The sequence below is a fragment of the Aulonocara stuartgranti genome (genome assembly GCF_965226115.1).
Source record: "Aulonocara stuartgranti genome assembly, chromosome: 11".
Lineage (NCBI taxonomy): Eukaryota > Metazoa > Chordata > Actinopteri > Cichliformes > Cichlidae > Aulonocara > Aulonocara stuartgranti.
The window spans coordinates 24,606,766-24,627,473 of record NC_138947.1 but is presented as its reverse complement, the minus strand read 5'-3'; the positions used below and the strand labels follow the sequence as shown (position 1 = coordinate 24,627,473).

The 20,708-nt window shown below is 40.0% G+C and overlaps 1 long non-coding RNA gene across 1 annotated transcript in view; it reads left to right on the top strand.

Moving 5' to 3' along the window:
• The first annotated feature begins 2,874 nt into the window (after positions 1-2,874).
• Positions 2,875-20,708, top strand: part of LOC309716794 — a 213,801-nt gene continuing 195,967 nt past the window's right edge. The window contains exon 1 of the long non-coding RNA XR_014279516.1: positions 2,875-2,887. This is a non-coding gene — a long non-coding RNA (uncharacterized lncRNA). The remainder of the gene's footprint in view (positions 2,888-20,708) is intronic.

The following is a 20,708-nucleotide window of genomic DNA, read 5'->3' as shown; positions in this document are numbered from 1 at the left end:
TGGACAGCTAATTATTGGTCAGCCTTACATAATTTACACAGGAGCATCAACCTTGCATGACACTGTCATGTGTTTTGGTATAATAAAGTGAATGTCCAGCCTCGGTGGCCGGTCCCTGTTATTCTATAGCATACAGAACTGGGACAAAATCAAATGTTGATTACCTGACACATCCTGGACTTCTTTTAAGATTCACAACATTAAGGCCACCTTACAGGGTCCCCCTCCTGTCCACTCCTTGTGGAAGAGTGATGTTTCCTCAGTGGACAACTAATTATCTGGGCCTGACCCTCAGCTGTCTCCATGCAGGATCCTATTAGGCAGTCAGCAGGTTGAAATCCCCACCACAGACCCCCTCCAATCTCCGTCAGTTGTATATATTTATTTCCCTTCACTTCCTGCTTCTGAATATTAAGAATAGATTTTTACATGTATATGTGTGCGCTGGGGATAGGATTGAGAAGAAGGAGGAGGAGGGCGCTGGGGGATACTCCACTGATGGGTGAATGGCGGGCCTGGAAATGACGAGCAGGCTGACTGAATGCTTGTCCATCACTCCCCATTCTCTTGGTTACAGGTGGTCTCTCATTTTCCCGACCAGCACATATCTGCCTGCCTTTATATGACAGCCTGGACTCGCCAATTTGCATGTTCGACAGACAACAAACGGGCCTGTGCATGTCAAAATAGGTGGCGGTGCGTGACAGTTTCTACACAATGCTGTCTCCTTTTGGCTTGACCCTCGACCTCGCGCCATGTCTCCTTTCATAATCAGGAAAAGGGGAAGACGGGGCGAAGAAATCATCCAGCCTTCCTCGCTGCCTCCTTCTGCTGCTGCCTCTTCGGAATAAATCTGATACCAATGTCATTAGCTATGCTTTCCTCCTCTTGCTTCCTCTTATTCTTGGTCTGTTTTCCTCCCATCTCTCTGTCTATCTGTCTCGCGCTTCCACTGCCTCTTCCCTGTTTATGTTTTGGCATAAAAGCACTCAAATTGAAAGAGTGGCTCATCTCAGTTTGTCTGTTGTTTCAAGATAACGTTTCATTTTTTTTCCAAACAGAGATAATGAGATCTGTCTTTGCTTGCTGTGACCAAATAAGTGCCGAAAAGTGAGATTATTATTTTTGGATCTCTGCTTGTACGCTGTATAAAGTCATAGATGGATCTGGGTAAAGCAACTCATCTTTTTTTAGTTCACCTAATGTAGATATATGTATGATTTTAATTCATGGTTAAACCAACTTAAATCAACACTGAACTTAAACTCAAGTCATATAAAGTTCATAGGAAACAAAACTTGTGCATTAACTGATTGAGAGAAAGCATGTTTACACAATGCTGATTCTTTTACTACACAAACACACTAGTTTTAATTTTTGTATAATGGCTAATTTTTGTATAATTATGAATTCTAAACACGGCAAAAGTTTGAACTAATTCGGTTTCTACCCCTGCTGACTTATATGGTGACTTATCTCACTGTATCTGGGGTCAGACTTACAGTTTGTATTTGTAGTGACTCTGGCACAGAATGGAATCAGTGTTGAAGTCTTACAAACAGAAAACACTTTAAGCTGAGTAAATAAAACGTACGCCCATCTTTCTACAAGTATTGTTCATGTGACAGCTGATTTTTTTTCAAATACCTCCACAAAAGCATTTCCATTTTGCTCAATCCAGCTTGTTTTCACAATCGTATCACTTATAATTTAAACTAATCAGCTTAAGGTTGGAAATTCTTTTTTTTTTGTTCCTAAAATCATAAAAAACAGATGCGTTCAGAGTGTACTGTTTCACATATAAAGCTACCTGACTTGAAGAAAAGTCTAACTGCCAATTAAAACGTACTTGTTTAATCAGACCTCAAGGAGCATAACACTGGTTTCATCTCCAAAATCAACTGAAAGTGACTCATAACAGTCTCAGGATTTCCTCTTATTTCTTTTATTCATCCATTGTGTCATTACGCATGAAAGGAGTATCTGCTATTGAATACATGATAATGACCTTCATATCACCGTTTTCATCACTCTGATTAACATTGCGATAGCACGGGGAGACTAATTGCTTTTTGACACCTGTGACATTTCCTTTTTTCACCTTCTTTTTAATGAGCGTTTGATATCTCAACATTAAAGTTGAGAAACTATGAGTGTGGGCACTCTTTTATTGAAAAACTTCCCCCACACCGACTTCTGTAATTTATACATGAACTTTCTTCCCCTTGTTCCAGTGGATAAGAGACTGATTTAAAATGGATCACCTTGTAGAACTGCATATCCAGGAGTAGGGTTTTAGAGTTAATATATAATCACACTGGGCCGGGTTTTTATTAAATCTTTTACTTTACATATTTAAGGAGACTGTTACATCATTAGCTGGTGTAGAAAGGGGGCAGTGTTAAAAGTCAGAGTGGTATCAGGGAGAGGTTAACAGAAAAGAGGGCAATGGGTTTTGAAGAGAGTGTTCCGTCATCAGCATACAGGAAAATAATCCTGAATTATATGCTAATCAGCAGAAAGCAGAAGGGAAATGCCATATCTCAGGCTAGAAACTTGTGTAAAAGTATTTCCCTTGATCAGAGCATGCTGGTACTTGGTGTAGGCCTTTGTTAACTTACTTGCAGTTCTTTTCTTGCTGTACATGGCTTTAGTGCCCTGTATGGTGGGGAAATTTGTAATATACTCCAATCTTCATCTGCAATGATTATCACTTTGTCTGCATTGTACTCCATCAATGGGAGACTTTCTGAAATATATCATATTAAGAAAATGTCCATATATATATAAATATATATATATCTATATATATATATGATTAATTAATTTGCTAAATGCATGCTCCTTATCACATTAGCAGTTCCTTTTTTATGGAAAATAAATACATGTCCTTGAGGAGACATTTCCCATAGATAATACCTTCAAAACGCTGACGAGCTAGGCATGACCTCCTGTCTCAAAACATGCTAATGAGCTATTAATAGCAACACTTTTGAAGTAGCTTTTTCTTCTTTAAGAAATGCCATTGCTGTGAGAGCACACTGGTGTAACTAAGACAGTAATCACTGCCTGCTTAATCTCATGTTCAGCTTTGAGGTAGCTTGCAGTCATGCGAATAATGATAATTATTACTCTTGTCATCACTAGTGTCAACCTATTTAATATTACCAGTGTAAACATTTCATAGAGGAAGACATTCCTGTTCCTGGTAACACCTGGGAACTATCGCCGCTCCGATAAAGACATCCAGTGCCGTCGTCTCTTTGTTTCTTTCTTTTGGTAGGGAAGTACTGTCTGCCTCTGGGGATTACTTTTAATGTTGAGTTAATCCCTCCCATGGAGTCCTGCGTGTTCTGCCATCGCAGGGATCACTCTTTGATATCAAATGGCAAAGAGAGAAACTCTAAAACCACTTCAGATCTCTCTTGTGAGACGTGTTGTCAAAACACAGGTGGAATGTGAATGTTCAAACCGCAGTGTGTTTCAACCAGTCTCTGTCTCCGCCTTTACAGTCCCAGAGAGCGAATTCGCAAAGCAGTGAGCCTCTCAGAGAAACAAGAGGACGTAGACAGGTACAAAGAGATGAAAAGAGAAAAGACACACAGAGATAGAACAGGATGTGTATGGAGTGCTGAAGATTTTCTTCTTTCCGGGTCTCAAAAATTTAGCAGAATCCAATGCAGAGGCAGACCAAGTCAAAAAAAAAAAAAAAAAAAAAAATGCAACCACTACTAATTGAAAGTGCTGTGATTTTGTGTGACTAGATTTTGATGCTTTCAGGAGAATTTGCTATTTACACACAGATTTGATGTGAACAAGCCCTGAAATATCACTTTTACTCATTTAATACATATGAAAATTACACTGTAATATTTTATTGAAAATTAAAGAAGCATACTTTTCCATCTATTCTATTTCATTTTCATTTTTGTCAATCCGTTGGTGGATTTTATTTTAAATAACACACACTTGCATTACAAATGGTTGTGACAAACAAAGAAGAAAGGGTAGAAAATAGAAAGGTTGTTATGTTTAGCATATTAATCGTCGTACTAAAACAAAGGAGGAAACAAAGGAATAAACACAAACAATAAACAATAAGGGGGAGATGAAAATGTGATTCTGTCTGTCTGAATCTCCATCAGCAAGCTCTTATCCTTACATCAAAGACACTCTTATTAGCAATGACAGCTAAACACCACTGAGTGCATGCATGGGTCTGTACTGTGTTCATATGTGCTTATCATTCAAATTTAACTTTACACTATTTGTTCTTCCCACTGTCCCTTCTACCTCTACACTCCTCCTCTATCATATGAACTTGTTTTTTTTTCTTCCCTCATTAGCGATGGTTTCTGTCCATTTGAAAGTGCCTCTTCATGCCAACATTTTCCTCAGGGAGGGCAGAGAGACCCTTTGCTCGTCTTGGCACAAGCGGCTATCTTTCGAAGCCTCTAAAAAATACTCCCCTCTGTGGAACCCCTTCGCACCGCCCCGCCCTTTTTAGTTTCCGGAGTAAAGGTGGTAGCTGTGCGTGTGTGTGTTTTCCTGAGAAGAACACTAGTATAAAAATGAAGTCCAGATTTGATCATAAGCTCCTGCCATTACCTGTGTACTGACATTCTTATGAGTCAGATGCCACCCCTTCATATCCTCCCCAAGCACACGCGCACACACTCGTTCTAAACCTTCACGAGTACACACAGGAATTTCCAGAGCCCAAAGACAACACAGAGGGCCCCCCGACATATTTGCCATCATCCTCTTATTAACTCTCCCCGTTTGAACAGGGGCACATCAAAAGTAAGCAAAACACATAATTACTGGCATTAATATAACGAGCTCTTGGAGATAAGCCACTCTCCTAAGCCTGCAATGCCCCCCACCTCCCGTACGTGGAGAGCATGAAGGAGGGGAACAGAAGGAAGGTAGAGCACCCCTTCAATTAAGTAAGCTGTTCAACCAACATGAACAAACATATTTAGCAGATAATTAGTAGATAATTTTGGAGGTACTTCTGGCGCAAGCCACAAAAGAGGTTAAGAAAAATAGCAGGGAGTGTGTCAAAGGAGCGAGACGTGCAGGATGTGCAAAATACCCTACGACTTTGAAAGACACTTTACAATCTCTAACATCGTAGACAGACTATAGACACAAATATGCAAACATCCTTTTCCCACCTTTACACACACCCTTGTCTTCACTTCATCCCTCTCTGCCCTCCTCCTTTACGCCTCCTCGCCCGTTCTCCGTGTTCTCCAAGGAGCTCCAGTTTTCTGTATGATGAGCTCCTGGGGGGCTTTGGTGTTTGGCAGGAGGCTTTGCCTCTCATACGAGATGAAAAAAGAAAAGGAGAAAGAAAGAAAGACGGAGAAAAAAAGAAGAAGACAAAGAAGGAGGGTGAAAACTTGAGACCCCCAAGGGCATTTCTCCTCACATTGTGAGGATTTGCCTAACAGCTTCACAAGAGGGTTTACATCTTTCTCTGAACACGAGGGGTACAATCACAGATCAAAACAAATTACCTATCTGTAGTCAGTAGAGGTGTCTGCCTGTCAAAAGCCCAGAGTTACATAAGACTTAAGTCAGTGCTAACTGAGCCTCTGATTTGGGGCACAGGGTGAATTTTTACTTTGAAACGTTAACGTAACATGAGAATAGTGGAACGACACCAATGGTGCAATGGTACTGCACAAACCGACTGAAGAAAAAAAAAGATTAATTTGATAATTACGAGCTTTCCTCTGAAATGACGTTATCATGACTTTGGACTAACTGATTAATTTTCCTTGCACATCTGTGATTGAATACATTGTCACTGTATCTTGCAGCAGAAATAGATAGGAATTCAGTTTAGGGCAAAAAAACGTCGACTGGCATCTTATAAACTGATGTGATGACATCATCGCAGGAAAGGCCCGTCACGCCTGGAGTTTGATCTTCAAACCTGTGCACGGCAGTGTCTGAGGCCAAGTGTGCCTAATCGAGTTTTCAGACATTTCTTTCACGATATCACCATCTTTACTTAAAGTGTTGTGTGAGACAATGCTGCTGGCATCTTGCTGATGTACTCACAATTGTGTGGAAGTTCTGCATACTGTGGGGATGAGTGGGAGAAAAAAAGCTGAGTGCCCACAATATCAACTGCAATTTCACAAATGTCTATGGTGGGTCTATTAGGGCATCCACACCTCCTGGGAAACACATTAGTGGAAAAAGATGGACTGTGTCACAGTACCTGTGAAAGAATACATGGCTGATTATCCTATTAGAGGAGTTCAAATCTCTTTTTTGTTTTGCCAGTTGTGTATTATATATTATAGTTTTGCTTTATCTAGCCAATCTAAGCTCCTGCCAACATTTGCGAGTAGCTCTACAATCTGTTATTTATGTTTACTGGTGACCCTGTGGCCAGGGGATGGGTTCTTAGTTCACAGAAGTTATTAGGCCTCTGGACAGAGGAAAGGTAAACACATTTCTTTTCTAAATGGTGTCATCAGCTTTTTATGGATAAAAGTTTTTCTCTCATTTGTTACATTGTAGAGCCATTTTTTTCTTTTGTAGTGTTTACCTTTAACCATGATGTCACAGAGAAAAGATATGAACAGCACAGCTAGAGGGGCTGCTCGTTTGAGCGGAATCATCACTTCCTAACAGCCCACCCCAGAAAGTCTGGGTGGGAATGGGAGGGCCAGTGTTTGGATGACACCGTGTGGACTTTAGAAATTATCCGAGACTTTAGTACCTTCTTTGAATCCCTGTTTCTCGGTTGGCATGCGAAAACACTGAGAAAACCTGTAGTCTTAGGAATTCTCATAGTAGTGTCACCTCAAGGCATCTGCTGCAAGTTTAGAAGAGGTGTCTGACCTGAGATGTCTATATAAACAATGTCTTTGTAGGGACATACAGGCTTATTGTTAAAGGATTAAGGCTTTCTCTTTGATGTTTATGTCAGCTACTAATGCTAGTGTCACCTCCTGGTGCAGCACAAACCTGAGGGGTTGTGGGAATATTTGGGCTAGATAGCTGCAGTGGGCGTGTCCACACGTTTCTCAGGTGTCAGGTAGGTATCGAGGCATACGTCAGATAGCTGATCCCTATAATTACCCACCTATTATTAGCTGCAAAGTGATTAGCTGCAAATGAACTCAAAATCATAGTTTTCTCATGGTGCAGGTGAATTTGGTGTAGAGCATTTAAAAGTAATGATGAAAGAAAAAGGAAATAACAACTACATTGAGATGCTGCACAACATTCACCTTCAGTTTTAGAAATCCAACTCCCCCAAATCCTGGATTATGGGATCATAGAGTCTCAGGCACTAGTGAAAACAGCCACGTCTGCTGATGACTCTGTTTTTGTTATAAAACTGACTTGAATGAAAACCTCATTAGTTTTATCTTTGAGCTGGAATCAGGGGGTGCTGTCTGGCATGGATTCCCAGCAGTCAAAACAGAAAACAAGAGCTCACTGTGTGCTCTTTGAGACATCAAGGTGTCTGATCTGAATTGCTTTAGCTTGGAGGGAGAATGGCTTTACAGTCTCTGTGAAACTGATCCGTGAAGTGGATTAGGGATGGTTCTTCTTTCACTCAAAACAACACAGCTTGAAGAGTTAGATGGGGAGGTGGGTGAAGCTCTACTTGTGTTTGTGTTTGAGAGGTAAGCACTTATACCGCACTCACAAATATATCTTTACCTTGCCCTTTGTGATTTTTTTTCTTTGCCAAAAATGACTGGATGATACAGGAGCTGTCAGCAAACAGGGCTTGCTTGTTTTCGAGGCCCTGTCCCATCAAATCTAAAAATAGTTTCCCTCGAAGTAAGACTACACCCTATGCTCCTCTAAGTAGGTTACGCATCCTATTTTAGTTTACCAAATACAGAGAAGTTGGACAAGTTCAGTGAGTTAAATTGGCCTGTGGCAATGAACAGGCAAGTAAATCAGATAAAAACACACCAGAATGGAGTCGTTCCATTAGTATGTATCACCTAATTAAAGAACAGTATCAGGAGTTCTGTTTGTCTTTGACAACAAACACAAGAACCTTGCCTATTCTCACTTTATAGCTCCATTAGAATATTTTTAGATGCCAGTATGGCTTGTCACCAAGGTTTTACTGTGGGGATGGGGTCAGTCCATTCGCACGCACACAGACACACATAATCAGGCACAAACACACCCACATTCACACGTACTTTGTCCTTGGCCTGGCACCTCTTTTGGCAAGGTAGCGATATGGCTCCACAACAAATGAGGGACACCATGGCTGTGCCAATAATCTCAGTCCATTGGCAGACTCCACAAAATCATCTTTTCTTCCCAGGAGTTGTGACTCGTGAGAGTCGATCATTAGTCAGGAATCACAGAAACACAGACACACACTCATCAAATACGAGTCAGGTTGTGGCTAATGTGACCGTGTTGACCTAGTATGACAAGTCGCTCCAAGCTCCAAGCCAACTTTAAGGTTACTCAGTTTTTTAATCAGGTCGCTGTTCTTACTTTAATTGCATGTTCTTAAGACATTGTGTAACTGATTTTTATAAGCCTCGGTGCCATTTACAGCAAGGTAAAAATAATAAAAACAAATCTGTTAAGTTAGGAGGTTGGAGAGGTGGAGGTGGAGTGAGTCAGAAGATACAGTTCAGTGATAGTCTTTCTTGTTTTTTTAACAAGACAAGGTCTTGGTAAGACATTGAGGGCAACTTAAAGAAAAACTGTTATGCTTTCCCAACACATTTTCTGGAGTTGTTTTGCATGATCAACAGTTCAAAATAATCCTTCTACTTTTACTTTGTCTGTTGCGTGCTACCGTCCTTCTTGGTCTACTTTCTTCTGATTGGCTGTACCTCACAAGCAATAATATCAAGATGGCTGTGTTGACAACCTTCTTTGTCACGTGAAGGTATTAAGGATATTGCCTCTCTTTGACATTATACAGCTCCTATTGTAGACAAAATGACCCAGAACCAAGTGTTTAGAGCAGTCTGAAACCTGACCTCTTGACTCACAGCGATTATTTGTACCTACACTGACCTCATTATTTATTTAAACTGCACGTGTTTAAGAAGAGCATGTACCATAAAAATATACATATGACAGGAAAAAAGAAACATATAATAAGTTCTCTCTAACAATCCTTAAAAATTTTATTTAAGTGGTGTTAATTTCCAGTTGAGTTTTATATTAACAAGTCAGATGCAAATAGGGGATGGGGTACTTTTTTGCATTAGTGATACAGTTGTAACTTACTATTTTTCCATATAAAAGTACAAATGTTTATGAATTAAAAAAGGCAAACAGAAGTAATTGAATGTCCTGTTTACTCGGGTAGTTTTATTTTTAAAAAAGGCGCAACAGAGGAGATTGGTCTTCAGTGTGGTGTATGCAACAAACACAGAGAAAAATAGACACAGGATACAGGAAGAGTGAGAATGATAGATGGAGATAGCCGTACAGATAGACAGGATATGTTTGGTTATCACTGATACAAACTGTCAAATGGCATGATATACTAAATGGTGCTGTTTCAACAATGTTATGACTGCAAGAAGGGAAGTGTGCTAAAAATATTGTAAAATATTATATACGTGTGTGTGTGTGCATACACACACAAAGACAGCCTTCACACTGTTGCCTTGTTGTAATCTGATTTAGTAAATCAAACACTGGATTCAGAAGTGTTTCTCATTTGCCATTTTTCTGTATTCTATACAACTATTTGTCCAACACTGAAGAGTCAGTTTATACTCAAAAGGAACATCATTATAAAATGTTCATGATAACCTTATAAAACAATGGATTTCTTTAATATAATACTACACCTGAACTTAAGTTTTAATAGTAGTTTTCTTAAAAATAATAATAAAATAATAAAAATAAAGGAAATTTAATGATACGTTTTTCTTAAAATGAAGTGGCTCCATGGCATATTGGTTAACATATTAACACATGTGCTTTATATGTGAAAAATCACAGTTTTTTTTTCTTAAGGAGGACACTTAGTGGGTAACTAGCTAGTGTATTCCTAGTAGTGGTCTCAAGCTCAATTAAATGGAAGGGCTGTGTCAGGTAAATGTGTGTATCCATTCGCTGTCTCCTTGGCAGATAGGGAAGCAAGTGAAAGTAGCTGTTTTTGTTAAAATTAAAAAGAAGGCAAAAGTTTGTATTTCTTTAGGAATCAATGATGGTGAAATGTGCCCACCAGATTAACCCTGCACACTGAAAAATGACGTTTACCCAGTGCATTTAATATGATGCCAAAAGAACCTTTGTTGGTGGTTAGAGAGCCTTCTCACTGTTGCCTAAACCTGGTATGTCACAGTACAGATGCCAAATTTAAAAAACAAAAAAAAAACAAAAGAAAAACAAGGGTTTTCTGAAAATGACAGTGGGCTGCAACACCTAAAATTGTATTACTTTGGACAGAACAACAGGACTCCTATTTTCAGCACACATTAAGTATTTGCAGACATTTCAACATTCTTAGTTTTAAGTAAGTATTTGTTTCACATGTGGTTCAAATCTTGTCAAAAAAAAATTGTAACAACATCAAAATACATTTAAAAAGCAACAACAACAACGACAGAAAAGCAGTTTATTAAAACATCAGTTGCACAGTTTCTTATTCGGTTCCTTGACTGTGGTCTAACATATTAAAGACACACACTACAAGTTCAAATATAGTTTAAGACAGAAAATTAATTTCATAAATAAATGGTTTTACAATGCTTACATAAATTCAAATTCCATCCTGAATCTGTGCAAAGGGCAGCTACGATCCATCAGGTGACTGCATGATCCAAAACCTTGTTAAATCTTGTTAATCATACTTCTAAAGACAGCAGTTCTGACTCACAAATATTTATTAACACAAAAATTAATTCAAACAGCTTCTAAGTTGCTTCATGTTCCAATTTTTCGAATTACAGGAATATTCATATAATATCCTGATGGAGCAGCAATGAAGTGGAAATGATTTGGTGACCTAAGATGTTGCTGTTTTATTATCAGAAAAGCCTGTCTCAGTTAGAAAAGACTTTTACAATTTAGTCTACAATTGATGTGAAAACATATACAGTCAGCATGAATAGAGCCTGTTGTCATTGGTGATACACTGTAACTGTATGTCTACCATTACTCAGACAGATCTAATTGTTGGAATGTTGTGAATGTAATTTTGCAATTTCTGTGAGTATGCTACATATAACACACACATTTCATAAAAGATTTGACTTGATTTTCTTTTATAATACTTGAGCAAAACAACCCACTTTTTTTAAAATCTGTGCTAATCCAACAGCTGCACGTATACAATATATGCTTGTGCACTTAGTGCACGCTTGTTGTTAAGTTACTGAGTAAGACATTCATTTTATAATACACTTTTATTTGTGCTAACAAGTGTCTCTCTTTAATCAATCAAATGTGCCAAACAGAATAATAAAGCTATTGGAATAATCAATCTTGTGATGGACTTTATAAATATGTGTCCACATGGCACGTGCAGCATGAGTCAAGTGAATGAAATCAGCACCACAATAAACAAAAAGATTGGTTTAAGCACAGCACTGGTTTGGATTCTAACTTCATGGTTAGGACTATGTAATTATTCATGCCGAAATACTTTTGGGTAAATGTATTGTGTAAGCTGCACCTCAGGTGGAATTTCACAGCTCAGAGGTGAATAGAAACACACACAGCAATGGCACGATTGGGGTGCTGACACGTTCATTAGCACATAGGCAGATTTGACACAGCTGGAAGATGTAGCGAGGAGCTGCTGTCAAGGTCTTGGATTGCTGCAAGACTGGCACAAACTAAGGGTTGGATGCTCATCGCCATGTCATAAGAGACCTGGTGCTGTCTCGTCTCTTTTTTTAAAATATTTTATTTATTTTCCTCCCTCGTTGTGTCGTTGCAACACACGGAGTGTCATCATTTGCATGAGTTTGACACCCCAATGTCTGGCTTCTTTGTCCTCTCTCCAACTTGTTTCCTCTCTGTCCGTCTCCTTCTTTCTCTCCTCCCCCCTCCCTTCGTTCATCTCTGGTGTCTCTCTTCCCCTTTCTCTCTCACTCTCTTTCTCTCTCACTCCCCCTCTTTTTCTCTCTCTGTGCCTCTCCTCTTTCTGCTGATCGTGGCGGTGCCATCCATGCCAATTATGGCAGTCGAGCAGGTGGCTCCTCGCAGGTGGTAGAGGATTAATCCCTGTAAAGACTTCACTTCATTAGGAAATCCGTTTAATGTGGCCAGTTGATTGATAAATCTCCCGGACCTCTCTCAGAGTCCCCAGATTACTGCCAAGTTTGTCTATTATATGCTAGGTTGACCCTGATGTCAGAGCGAGATAGAGGGAGCGATAGCGATGGAAAGAAATAGAAAGAAAGTGTCTGTTGTGTCTTTCCAGCTGAAGTTAGTTTATAGGACTGTTACACTGTTTGCTGACTAGATCATCTCAGTGTTTTTTGCAAAAGCTTGGAAAGTGTACTATTTTTAAAGTAGTCACTGCAAAGCCTACAAATCCCAGGGGCTATGACCTGGCTGACATTTACAGGTAGCATAAAGAAATGACACTTTAAGCTTTCCAGTTGAAACAACTTAGCGCCGTGTTTGAAAAATTTGAGAAGTTTTCACCACCTTTGCTAGTAACCAAAAAAGTAAGAAGTTTGCCTTATTACATTTAATGCCAGTGTACAAGTAAATGCTACAACTAACTTAGCATTTAAGAGTGAACTGTAACAACTTGCCCTCACAGGCTCAGACCACCCACACTCTCCTCACCATGTCAAGCCTCTGCATTTAACTCAAGTATCTCTTTAACTCACCCCTCTATAATTTTCCATCTCAGTATTATCACAATTACCCTGTAAGCCAAGAGGAGAGGGAACTCCCGGCGCTCGTGACTGTCTATGTGCCACCAGCGGGTTTGCGGTCTGGTCGGATTTGTGAAACACTGACAGACAACCCCTTCATCAAGCCTGTCAAACAAGGATGACAAATGTGTCTCCACATCCCCAAGATGCCTACAATATTTAAAGCCATGGGAGAATGGCAAAGTCGACGGAGAATAGCCCCTCCTGGCAGACGTAAAGTTCAAGCTGCGTCAGGCTGTATCATTCTCAAATTCTGAGGAGAGACTGTGAGCTGAACCTGATGGCATGTTGACTTAATGATTCTGACAGAGCATATATGGTGTCTGTCTCAGGTTTCTAAAGGAAAATGAAGCGAAGTCAAGATACATTTACTGAAATGCTCATTGACTTAAAATAGGGATTTGGTTACAATGCTGCACATCAAATATCAATATGGTTTTCTATGGTTTAGAATATGTCTCATCACGAAATGTCCTTTATTGTCCCTTTATTCAAATGAGAAACATACGTATATTGTTTGTTTTTTTTTGCCTTTTTTTTTTTACAGGCTACAGAGGTGCTAATAAATTTTCACTTCATGCGGAAACAACACACATGTCTACTGAGACACGCAGACACATAATGCACACACAACTTTGATCGTTATCACCAAAAACAATAGCTTGGAGATACAGTCTGGCTATCAGGCAATCAAACACGCGGTCATTCTTCTTTCCAGCTGCTACCAAGCATGTAACTATATTGCTTTGCCTGGTTTGCTCGGAGACTTGTCAAAAGATGACAGAAGATCGCACCTTTTTTCCCAGGGTGAGTGCTTTAATTACAGCATGGCTTCTAGCCTTACCACGTCTGTACAAGTGTCAGTCCAAAGTTCAGCGCTCTTTGTGGAAGAGGGTTCCTCAAAAAATATGTTTTGTTCTCATTGTTAGGCAACAGAATATTGTTATACAGAATTCTTGCATTTCAGGCCATCCCCACCATTCACGTTTTTTTTTCTATTTGTGACAAGTCATGTGTGCTGTCATTACTCATCCTCAATATCACATTTCTTTAACAGTCCCTGGCCATTGATACTTTGATATCTAATATTTTAATCACTCTTGGGTCATACATCTTGCTGTCTTTCGCAAATAAATGGGTTGTGAAACAATAAGCAGGTGTTTGGGGAGGGATTTTTCACTGCATGCAAGTTCACCCACGAGGACTGCAATAGAGCTGAGGCACGGTGATTGAATTCCTACCAGGTAAGAGGGTGCATCTTCGTACTAATAATTTTGTAATGAGCTACGGAGTTATCATCTTTTTTTAAAGAAATATTCAGTCGACTTTAGCAAGATTGCTGAAATGAAATTTTAAGGTATAAAAACTGTCTAACAACAGCAGATTGAAATGCAGGCAATATCAAAATAAATAAATAAATAAACGTCTCTTTTTTATTTGAGAAGCTTATCTGAAAAAACTGTCATCACATTTTCATGTTAACTGTTAATGACTGTATGTGCCTGTTTTGCTTAGCTGCCCCAGTGTCTTTGTTCGTACCCAGAGCTGCAGGTGGCAGCATAGTCTTAAAGGACAAAAGAGGCTAGATTACTTCAAAGATACACAAAAAAAGCACATGCACACACCACTTAGCCCCACCAAGCTTTTCCCTATTCCCCAGAAACACACTTTGACCTTTGGATATTTGTTTCCTGGACAAAGTGACATTGGGAGTCAGCCAGTGGATCATTGTTTAGCCTGACTGTCTCTGTTTGTAAGGGGGTGTAATAATTAGCAAGTTCTCAGCCTGTGATTTTTAATGTCCCTAATTTGGCTGTGACAGAATCCACATTTGTGCTATGTGATAGTGCCTGCTTTTTTTTTTCTGAAATGTTTTCGATGAAGGGGCACAGAGCTGAGGCAGGTTTTGATATTTTCTTACACACTGTTTTGCATTTCATTACCACTGGTGAGCTGTTTATGATTTCAAAACAGGGACAGGAGGTTGAAGTATTTTGGCTGCAGGGAAGATTTTTTTTTAAACTCATTTACCAGACTTGGAAGCTTGCATCTTATTATTTGGAATATTCTTTAACCTTGGCTGTTAAACTGTGTGAGACTGGGATGTTTATGACCTGCATGGGTAAGGTTTCCCAGGGGTGTGAGGGAGACAAGGATAGGGCTTCTAAAAAAATTTTTTTTAAAGAAATTAATGGTTTAAAATATACATAAATATGTATTTATTATTAATAGTGGTTTACATTTATTTTAAAACTTCCAGTGATAATTAATTATTATCTTTTTAATAAATTGTGCCGCCTATTGTGAAGAAACATAAACTTCCCTGACTGATTAGAAAAAAAATAATACCACAAAACGTCTTTTATTGGAACATTCAACTGATTTTTTTTTTAATTTCTGAAAAAAAGAAAACACCAATATCCCGCTGAGTGGCTGAGCTATAATTGTCCTTACCCAAAATGCCTCACAATCTATTGTCATTCATTTCTCATGAATACAAACGGATTAAAAACGTCTCAGCCCTGTTGCTGCATATCTCAGCAATTCATCAGGAAATGTCTCGGGTGCCATATTCTGTCAGCTCTGTTGAATAAATACAAGTCTAAATGTCTCAAGGCTGTACATTTTCATTCATATAGAAATAATGTGATTCTTTACTGGTAGTGACCCCACATCTGGCAAATCTGTTAACCTCTTGGTTATGTGGCTTTGAGGTGAGTGTCGCTCATTCTCTCAACCCCCCACCCATAGCTTCCACCTCTTGGGAGCTCGAGCGATGTTAGGGCACAGAGTGGGAGCCCTCACGCTGCTAAAGGTGTGTGTGTGCACGTGTGTTTGTATGTGTGTATCAAGCATGGGGTGTTTAAGGTTGCCCATCTGGGAACAGACCCTAGGTGTTTAACACTGAGGAGCTGGAAGAGAGGACTCTGTCAGCTTGGAGGACACAGCACAGCCAGCGCAGAGGTCACTGGAGCACATACACAATGTGTGTACACACACACACACACACACACACAAGCACAAATGGACTAATGCAGCTCTGCATACATACTGTCAGTGTCCCTTTCTCTCCTCCATATACACACTGTCATTCTGTCTCCTCTCTCTCTCTGTCTGTATTTTGCTCTTTCTCTCTCTCTCTCTCTCTCTCTCTCACACACACACACACACACACACACACACACACACACACACACACACGCTCATGTCCCCTCTCCTCCCTTGACCTGTCAAAACTCCTCTTGGGGTCAGAAATGCAGCAATCGCAAAGATAGTACAAAAACACCGGGGAACAGGGAACTGATGACACTTTATGAGAAGGTAAAGGGAAGGTCCAAAGCGTGAAGATCTTTTATGCTATGTACTTTTCACACTAAATGCCTGTAGGTCATACATCAACAGAAATACTTGACAATTATCAACAGTTTACAGTCACAGCTTACCAAAAATTCCTCATATTGTTTTACACGAACGACTGAGAGCATTTCATTGTGTAACAGTTCGTTCCATTCTAGTATAACCAAAGGACACTGAGTGATTAATTTTTAACTATTCTCGTTTGCATCGTGTGAACTAGTCAATCAGTACAGCACATAAAATGTACAAATGTAACACCACCAAATTTCAGCAGTGAACGTGTATCAGTGCTGGAGGCAAAGAGTAATGATTGTGGAAAACAAAACAACTTCAGTCCAGCACATTTTTACATACGAACAAGCACACAAACACGCACACGCGCACACACACACACACACACACACACACACACACTTCCTCCCTGCATACGTTGACTTGTCAGCTCGAGATGGCTTTATCTACCATCCATTACTTTTATGTCCTGCCTTTCACCTAAATGGCCTCTGCATATTCACCACGGGACCTACTTGTGCATCCTGAGGGAGAGGACACACACAAGTGCACAAACACACACTTGCACACTCTGTCAAAGGTTGGCCGAGTTAGATTTACAGCCTGGGACCATCACCTGTGACTTAGCGCCTCTGAAATTAGTCACAAATAGCATATTAGGGCAGCTAATCAGGCACGCCTGAGCACTTGGCTTTCTTTATGTGGTCATAAAGGGGAGAGTATATGGGCACCCTCAGGCCTTGGGGTGAATGATTGTCCTGACCTCCAGTGAACCAGAAGCCACACACAGCTGGGGAGGGATGAGAGGCGTAGGCAGAGGCACTCCCACAAAACTGGTCTTTGATACACATAGGAAGATGACTGGACTGCATCACAGTGCCGATGCTTCTGCTTTCGCTGTTGCTCTGTTTAGCTCTTAGAAATAAGATGACTAATGCACAAACTGAGAGAAGATAACAGTTGCTTAAGGAAATACTATATTCTTCCCCACCTGATATTTAGGAATGTATTTAGTGCACTTGTGAACCTTCTTTTTTCTTTCTTTTTCTTTCCTCCTTCTTCTTTTATTTATTTTTATTTTTAAAGAAAAGGCATGTTAGTGAAAGTAAAACAAAACATTTCCAAAGTTTTCCTAACATTTTTTCCCTAATGCTAATTCGCAATCTTTTTCAAACTGTTGCTAACAAGATACATAATCCATGGATTTAAGAGGACCTAGCACACAACATGCATTCTACAACTATTATTAGTTATTTTTAACATGTGACTTCAGTCTCTCAGTACCTTTTCACAAGCAAGCGGACTTTGTCGGACACAGAAAAGTCTGACACTGCCGAGAAACCTCAGCCCCTCATAAAATAATAAAACTATCTCTTGCTCTCTGACTCAAGTCTGTCGAGTGAACAGGAGAGGGCACAAGGGTTGAGAAATGCATAAAAGAAGTGGAATCAAGGAAGAGGAGTGGAGAGATGGAGCAAAGGGGGAGGAATGAGCAAATGTAGAGAGGTGAGGGGAGGAATGAGCAAATGTAGAGAGGTGAGGGGAGGAATGAGCAAATGTAGAGAGGCGAGGGGAGAAAATCACTCATACGCGTACGCCCTTCGTCCCCCGCTGCGGGAGTGGTATGTTTTCACATCAGAATGATTGTTAGACAGTCAGATCCAATATGGTGATTCAGTAACTATTTAAACAGAGCTCAGATATTCTGCCCCTAATTGACTTGGTTTGGCCTCACTAAATCATAGTCTTTATTTAAAACAGCGCCGATAAAATGAGTCTCTCACGCTATACTCTCTCTTCTCGCGCCTTCTCCTGCTCCCATCTCCCTCTCCTTTGTGATTTACCATTGAGGAGATGAATTTGAAATTTCAATCATGGAGTTGTTAAATATTGATGGGCCTTCTAAGTCGTTAACGAGGTCTCGGCAAGGACGGGGGAAATCGGCTCCTCACTTTGCCGGCCCCCAGCTTCGCTGCAGCTCCGCCATCTAGAGGGATCCGGCCGGGTCAGGAGGTCAATGTACCCGACCATAATCTTCCAACTTCTATGATATCTTTTAATGTCCCGCTAAGGCTATTCTCTTTAACATCAGCTATTACATTACCATATGCAAAAAAAATCAAAAAACTTTCAAATTATGTATTATGTAGAGCAGCCTTGATTCACTGTTCGAGATGTGTCAATTATAATGAAAGCACTGGTGTGCGATTTGATATGATAATAGAAATCTTTAACTGGGTCTCAGCAGACCTCTTGTGTGTCAGGACTGATCACTGCTGAAAAGAATTAGCGCCTCCAGGCCACCGTAGAGCAAGGCAGCACTCAGATGGTTCAATATGCTCCGCCATAAAACCAAGATGAGACTTCTTTTATTATTGCTGCCGCCAGAACAAACTCCTGCCATCCAATCAATGTTATGTACTTTGAGATGTGATCATTACATTTTACAAACGATGTTCCACCAAATAAGATTTGTCTGTGCGGCGGGGTCACATTAATGGCTTGTTTCCTTGTTGGGTCTGACTCCAGACATCGTATCACTGACTGATAGCAGAGGCAGTACTTAGAGTTGCATTGCTAAGAGTATGACATTGTTATTTTTTGAAATCTTTAAATACTCTTTGTATTCCATATTAATGTATGAACCTTATAACAAAACTAATGTTTTAAAAAATTAGACACAATGAAGGCTGCCCTATATGGAATTATAAATAATAGTGCTTTTTTGGCATTTTAGTAAAACAATCTAATTGCTAATGCTGGTTTTTATCACTTCTCAGGGCATCTCTGTGTTGGATTACAGCTTGAAACATATATATTTATATTCACTGCCGAAGCTGAGAACTGGGAGTGCCGTAGATGTCACTGATGATAATGCAATAAAAAGCATTTTGGGGGGTATCTGCACTTCCGCACTTAGGCTCTTGGCAGTGGTTTGATCAAGACAGAATAAGCTTGTGACTTTTCAATTCCAGCTATAATTTGTTTCGATATTACATCTCCCGGACAGAGCAAGTGATGGAATTTTTCCTATCCGCGGCTGAGGCAGAGGGGAGGCTGACGATGTCCAATAATAGGTTATCACCGACCATATCTTTTGCAAAATAGAAACGCAACACATGTACATCTGTGGCCTAGTGTCAGAGCCTTAAATATACATCAGAAATGCATAAAATGTGCTGATTGCCATTCTTTTCCGACAGCGTGTCAAGCCCCGAATTTATTTTTGTTCCCGGGCTTCCAGATTACAATGAATCGCCAGTAGCCTCTCTTGACATTGATGGCTTTGAAGAAAGTGACAACATTAAATTTATTTTCTGTGTACATATGTGTGTGAGTGTATGCGACTGGACAATGTACCAGTGTTTTCTCTTAGATTGCTTGAGGTCCATCAGCAAGAGCCAAGGCCTTTCATATCGTATGTAATTTACTGGAACCACATATAGTAGCAGCAGAACTGCAGGAACACTGATCAGATCTCTGGAGCACTGTTGGTTCTCACAGGAAATGTAGCTGACACAAAGTGAAAACTCTGTTTGATTGTGTTTCTAAAGGAATATCCTTGTTGAATCCAGCACACCGCTGACCCCAAGTCCTACCTCTCAGTCAGATGTTGTGGTGTGCCCCCTCAGAATTTAAGACTAGTAGGTTTTCCACATATTTCTGCAAATTAATTCTTTGATTTTTCATCTTTTTTTCCCTGACAGCAAAGTCAAACTATCAGAACTGTCTGATTACCTAACATGACCTGTTTAACTTTTATAGGAAGACCTTTGACAGTTAAACAGCAAATGTAGGTGAACAGTCTGGAGACAGGATAAAGAAGGAATCAAGTGTCTAAAACAAACAACAATACTCATTAATTTGCTTTCCACGTCAAACTTTTGAAAGATAAAGGCTGGTAAGTGTAACGTGTCCTGAACTACAACCATTCTTTCCAGTTGTATAAAAAAAGAGAGGAAAAACTCACTGAATGAATCGGCTTAATGAGAAACCCATTTGGACAGAGGCATCAAGCTATTGACCTCTCTTGAGGCTGTGAGGAGTGAACGCTTTCACATGTTACTGTCTATAAATTTTAGCCGTCGACATGGAGCCCTATTTCATCAGGGGCCGGCCTGACGTGCCCTTCGGATTGATGTTACCCTTGCCCATTTGTCTGTTTTACACTCCTTAGTGTCTTTGTGGTCCGCTAGACCTGCACCTCTTCAGCGTGATTGGGTATTGACAACAAATCAAAGGGGATAATATATGGTGATGTTTGCCAGTGTCTCAACAAGACAAGATAGTTGCACGGCCGCCTGGCTGGTTTACATGTGTTCTCTGTGAATATCAGAGAGACTGCATATCGATTTCCCAGCTCACAAAGACTCATTCTTCTTCTGGTGGCCAATACCTAGTTTAGTTAAAAGTGTGACAATAAAGAGGGCTGTGGGCAGTGAGCTTAGAATTAAGCCATAC